Source organism: Cryptotermes secundus, unplaced genomic scaffold (genome assembly GCF_002891405.2).
Source record: "Cryptotermes secundus unplaced genomic scaffold, Csec_1.0 scaffold467, whole genome shotgun sequence".
Classification (NCBI taxonomy): Eukaryota; Metazoa; Arthropoda; class Insecta; order Blattodea; family Kalotermitidae; genus Cryptotermes; species Cryptotermes secundus.
In genome coordinates this window covers 34823-41011 of record NW_019734357.1, presented here as the reverse complement: position 1 = coordinate 41011, position 6189 = coordinate 34823, and the positions used below count along the sequence as shown (strand labels likewise).

Here is a 6189-nt window from a genome sequence, read left to right as displayed (position 1 = left end):
ATCCATATCACAAACTGAATAAACGCACATAGACATCCATGCTCTAGTGGGAATCGAACACACGATCCCAGTGAGCGAGCGAAGACGGTTCATGGCTCAGACCTCGCGGCCATTGTGATCGGCGCTGTGCAGAGATACTCAGTTGGAATTCGAGCAACCACAATGCAACGGTTTTCAGATTTTTTGTTTTGTTTTTGATTAGTGAATTCTGAAACCGGTAAGCAAATGTCTGGACCCCACGGTACCGAAGTTCTTAATTCTCTTATAAAATGAATGAACAGTGGTCACATTTATGCCTGTCATTATGTACAAGTTGTTTTGAGTCGATTCAGCATAAAATGTTTCAGTGGGACTGTTTTAAATTACGAATGTGGGCCAATGGTGTCTCTAACACGCTCTGTAGCAGATGCAAGGGTACCGAACCCACAGTTTGAGAAACGATGCCTTAATGGAGCCTAAGAAAAATAATTTTGTAAATAAATACTGTAATTCTTATTCAGGAGATGAAGTCCTTATGCAAGTATAACAAAATCAGTTTTGTTGATATTCATGAATTTTTCAGCTTGTAATGTAGTAATATTTTACTTTATGTTCATTTCACGTTTCTTTCTTTCTTCCAGCAGGGGGAGCGGGGGGCAGTGAGGGGGGAGGCGACTGAAAGTAGTTCATAACTGAATGCTGTAACGGAATAAAATATTACCAAGTGCGAAACCAAATATGGTTCAGTATTCATATCTCCTATTCCTCCCTTAAGGAGCACTGTTGTAGTTAATGGCAAATATGACCGATTTTAATTATGTGCGTGAGAAAGAAACTCTGATGGAATTTCTGTGTGCAGACGAACAAGCCTGGAAATGGCCGTTGCGCATAACATAACAGTTCTGGCATATAATGCGTGTTTCGGTTTTATCTGCAACTTCTGTTCGAAATATTTTTGGCTCAGATAAATGTTACGGAGTTACGTTCAAGATACGCCCCAAAACGCATATGGGACTAAGTCTTCAATTGCCCATTATTACTGTCTGATTTTAACCAAAATTGGAATCTTCATAAATTTTTGTAAAATTCCTCTGTATCAAATTTAATGAAACTCTCTTAAGCGCCTTCAATTTATTACATGCAGACAGATTAACAGATATGGCAAAGGTAATAAACTAATTTTTGCATCATTTCCTTGCGAACATGCCAAAAACATCTCCCTGCCACCACTGCCTTAGCACCGTAAGGATTTGGTTTCGGAGTTTATTGACTTGAGTCTTACTTAGGGCGCCCCCCCCCCCTTTCTAATTTTGGACACGAGACCGGTTAACCTCGCCACGTTATCCAGTCCTTCTGCTCTTTGGTCTACATGGTCCTGAAACAGACCACGATCTCATCTTTTTACATTCCCAAAATTCGCCATTCATAATTATCCCGCCATTTTGCATTTGGCACTTGACTGTATAGGTCTAAGATATGCAGTTGACACAACTGGGTTAATAAATGTCTGTCTTCAGTGTATCGCCTTTCAATTAAAAATATTCCAGAGTAGCTGGAATAGTTCTTTACAATAAGCTACTGAATTTCCATGACTACGACACGCGTCTAAAATGATCCAAATGTTTGTCTTTGCTAGGGTAGTTTAAAAAGCAGGTATATGAAAATCCATTTTTTTTCGAAGCCGAATCGAGAAAATAAAATACAAATGTTCAACTTTGATTTTTTTTTTTTTTAGTTCCAGACTTCGAGAATTTTCAGACTACATAGTCTATCAAAATCATAATGGTTGACAACGCTGGCACCAATAAACAAAATTTATCTGTCTCCTTTTGACCATGGTCAATGTCCTTGCATTATTCTAGAATTTAATTCGTTGTAATCATAATGATTTATCAAAGAAACACATTCGTTGTGATAGGATCTGATATCCAAAGGGATAAGTTTAGTGCACTGCGAAAATATGGTTGTGTTATAAATTGTTTACAACAATAACAACAACAACAACAACGACAACGACAACGACAGCTCGATATAGTGGAGAAGACTCGTCGTCTCACCTCCGGATTATCTTGTTGATCTTATCTGAAGTTGTTATATGATCGACAAACTATGCTACTGATGTACACTGCATTTTGGCCTATTCAGCACAAACCTTTCTTTCCTAACCGAATATGATTTAAAGACACGCACACACTATTCTCGCCTCTTTCACCGGCATTCAAGAAACATGCTCAGTTACTCTCTGGAAGATTTCTTTCAGTAGCTTCCACCGCACGAAGTAATGGTACCACATGGATGTTCAGAAAATGTGAAATCAGAACTTTGAGGTGGGATCGGCTGGGGCACCAGAATTTGCCTGTCAACTCCCACGGACCCCCTTTTTCTGAACATCAACACGTTTTAAGAAATGTGGAATAGTAGTCAAATATAGTGAGGACGAAGAATAGTGCGTCTTTTCAATCATTCCAGATCTTTTGGGAGAAGGCCTCCAATATCTTTGTAATTTGACACAATTTATAGCTCAAATGTAACTGTACAAGGAAATGTTTTAATGGAATGACGTACCTAATCACAAGGCGCAGTAGGAGGATGTAAGCAGCAGTCTTTATTTTACTGATCTGCACAGCTTACGGCGCAGAAATGATTTCTCTAGAGCGCAACAGTTTCTGGGAACGACCATTCCCAGAGCAAGGATCTGCAGTATCTTCGATACTTGACTCAAGACAAATACTAACACAAGAAACAGAGGAGTTTTATGCTGCGTTCCCCGCCAAGGGATTTAACGTGGTACAATTTCTGGTTTACCTGTTGTAGAGAACCTTGTCCAACTGATAACACTCCTTTGGATTATTTTGTTCCTGTTAGTGTCGAAACAACCCTGAAGCGGTATTTACAGAGTCAATTTCACTATGTTAGCATCATGACTAAGCATGGCTTTGCGTCAACATTGTACCATGCACAACCTAATGTAAATGCGAAGAAGTGAGACAGTCCTTCGGCAATTAACAGCTTTAACCAACGAAGTGAATAAATTGAATGGATATGTATCCATACTGTGATCTTAGGAGGATACGAAACAACCATTTGTATGAATTATCATTCCACATTGCTCCGTTTTTTTTATACTCCGACTTAATTCAGAAAAGAATGCTAATTATTATAATATAATGCCCATATCTTTAGAGCCGGAATACTTGTGATAAGTTGCATGGATTCCCCAACTTAATCATTTCTCTTTTCAACGATTTCAAGCACCCATGTTCTTGACTGCATTGTACAACTACTGCGTTTATCTCGATCATGTGGACACATGAAACCATGTGATTGTTTCAACGTAATTTGCGTTGTACAGACATTTTGTTCATTCATTGATGGTAGATGGCAGGAGCAAGCACATGAGCTCGAAGTCGCCTCATTGAAAATTGTACTTATTGTGCCATCTGTTGTCGCTCTTGTTGAACAATTTCAGTTTCCCGACTTACCCAATACGATTTGATGATGTCGCAGCGGTAGTTATCGGTTATCAAGAGGGGTCTGAAAGTCTGAAAAGCAACGTCGTGTAAGTCCGCTGAAAGTCAAGCGATGTTGGGGGAACATATCGCCTCCATCTTCAGGGTTGAATATGCCGAGAAACATACGAGCGTGATGGCAGGTTACAGCGAAAACATCGGCTGAATTTCAAAGGACTGCACAGCGTTATGTACTAGAAGATAGTAAGTAAAAGTAAAGCTATCCCAGTAACAGGCCGTGAAGGCCCAAAGGGTTCTGAGACGTTGAGGGTCCCATAGTAACAATTGTGATCTGTATTTAGGGGATTCCTTGTTTGAATCGCAGCTGGAGCATCTGGCTAACGTGACTTAGATTCTTCATGGTTTCTTTTACAGTACCTCCATGCAAATGTTAGCTGCACTTAGTGTCTGTAATCAGGTGACGACCACCAAGGCTTTTGAATACATTATTTACTAATTATCAGCCATTTGATGCTATATAGTTTCCACTATGAAGTGTGTTGTGAAATCAGGAAAAGAAATGTGATGCAGGAGCAGTTTTGAATGTTATTAATAATTGGAAATGACTTTCAGCACCAGAAGAGGTACTGTCCAGCATCAAGATTGAGCCTGATGACAGTGAACTGGAGTTACAGATAGCCCTCAAGAAAGCACGGAGACTGAAGCTGCAGGAGGCTGTTACAGAATCAAAGAACAGTATAGAAAAGGTACATCACATTGGCAGATTTCCATTTTAATCGTTCTCATAAATGTTTGGCTGTAGTACGGGACATTTCTCTTGATCAGTCAAGGTCATCTTCCCCTTACCTGCCTGAGAAAAGAGAGGGGCAGCCCTATGGATAAGTGGTGGGAGGTGATGAAATTGTCCCTAGCTACAGAATTCTGTGCCTGTTTAGTTCCTACACAGATATATGGTTTATAAGAGTCTCCATATGTTCAGATAGAAAATGTATGTAATAGGCTGAACAACAGATGTTTTGAAAATGTGGCACAGTTCAGATATTTGGGAACAACGATAACAGATCAAAACCTGATTCAGGAGGAAATTAAGAGGCGATTGAACTCGGGTAATGCTTGCTACCATTCAGTCCAGAGCCCTTTGTCTTCTTGTCTGTTGTCCAAAAACATAAAAATCAGACTATACAGAACTATAATTTTGCCTGTGGTTCTGTATGGGCATGAAACTTGGTCTCTGACATTAAGGGAGGAACATAGACTGAGGGTGTTTGAGAACAGGGTGTTGAGAAGAATATTTGGACCAAAGAGAGATGAAGTGACAGGAGGTTGGAGAAACTGCACGATGAGGAGCTTCATAACTTGTACTCTTCTCCAAGTATAATTAGAATGATAAAGTCAAGGAGGATGAGGTGGGCAGGTCATGTAGCACGAATGGGGGAGACAAGGAATGCGTATAGGATATTGGTGGGAAAGCCAGAAGGAAAGAGACCACAGGGAAGACCAAGGCGTAGGTGGGTGTACAATATTAGAATGGATCTTAAAAGACATAGGATGGGATGGTATGGATTGGATAGATCTAGCTCAGGATAGGGACCAGTGGAGGACTCTTGTGAACATGCTGATGAACCTTCGGGTTCCATAAAATGCTGGGAAATTCTTGAGCAGCTGCAGAATTGGCGGCTCCTCAAGAAGGGCTCACCTCCATGAGAAAGTAAGTAAGTAAGTAATAGGCTGCACAGAACTTTATAGTAAAGTTCATTATGATGTTTCCTTTTTCGTTACTGTACAAAACCATCGTACCCTAGAGAAACTATGTTGTAATTTAACCTGATGGCTGTTAAATTGTTTCTCTCACATTTCTGTTGTGGTGGGCCTCAAACCAGCAAATCATCCTTTCTTACTATGCTGTGAACCAGAACTTTGCACTATGGCCCCGGGGTCAACTCAGTCTGTAACAGAAATGAGTACCAGGAATCTTCCTTGGAGGGGGGGGGGGNCGAGGAGGTGATGGAGGGGGGGGGGGGTAAAGGGTGGCCGGTGCATAAGGCTGACAACCTCACCGCTGTCTGCGAGCTGACTGTCTAGAAAATGTGGGACCCTCAATGTCTCTCACCCCTATGGGCCTCCACGGCCTGTTGCAGGGATAGCTTTATCTTTCTTTATACTATCATCCTTTCTCATATTTTGGTTATTGAGACCTGTTATGGCCTCCTGTCAAATAGGTACCAGGGGCACTTTCCCCGGGTATGGGAGGGCATGGAGCTGGCTACTCACCTTCAGTTAGTGTATAACTAATTAAGCATAGGGACGGCTTTGCATTTGTGGATACTACAAAACTGAATGCTGTATGGCTACATAATTTAGCTGTTTGTGATTTGTGATGTTTGTAGGTGGCAGAGTCAGTACTGGAGAGAAACTCAGAAGGAAACACAGAAGGTGGTTCCATTGTGCTTAATGCTACAGCAGAATTCTGCTGATTGTTGGGTGACATCGTCACCTATGGTCTGGCTGGCAACAGGGATGAGGACGCTCAGGAACTTCTTGTGATCTGCAGATAAATGTACACTTGGCAAGGACTCTTTGGTTTAGCATGTGTCAAGACTAGATACAGCCCATTGCCCATCTACAGTTATTTACTGCAGCTGCAACAGAATTAGAATATATTTTAATTACAGTTGAATTTCATGATAATGGATATATAAATTACTGAACTGAGTACAGAACTGGAAACATCCAATGAAAG

At 40.9% G+C, this 6189-nt stretch overlaps 1 long non-coding RNA gene across 7 annotated transcripts in view; it reads left to right on the top strand.

The window, feature by feature from the left end:
* Positions 1–6189, top strand: part of LOC111868854 — a 240682-nt gene that overhangs the window by 229330 nt on the left and 5163 nt on the right. For 4 of the 7 annotated variants that reach the window (XR_002843576.2, XR_004513484.1, XR_004513482.1 and 1 more), the window contains exons 1-3: positions 3474–3692; positions 4062–4195; positions 5837–6006. This is a non-coding gene — a long non-coding RNA (uncharacterized LOC111868854). Of the gene's footprint in view, positions 1–3473; positions 3693–4061; positions 4196–5836; positions 6007–6189 lie in introns of those variants that run through there. The other 3 variants (XR_004513483.1, XR_004513485.1, XR_002843577.2) reach the window with 1 other exon arrangement.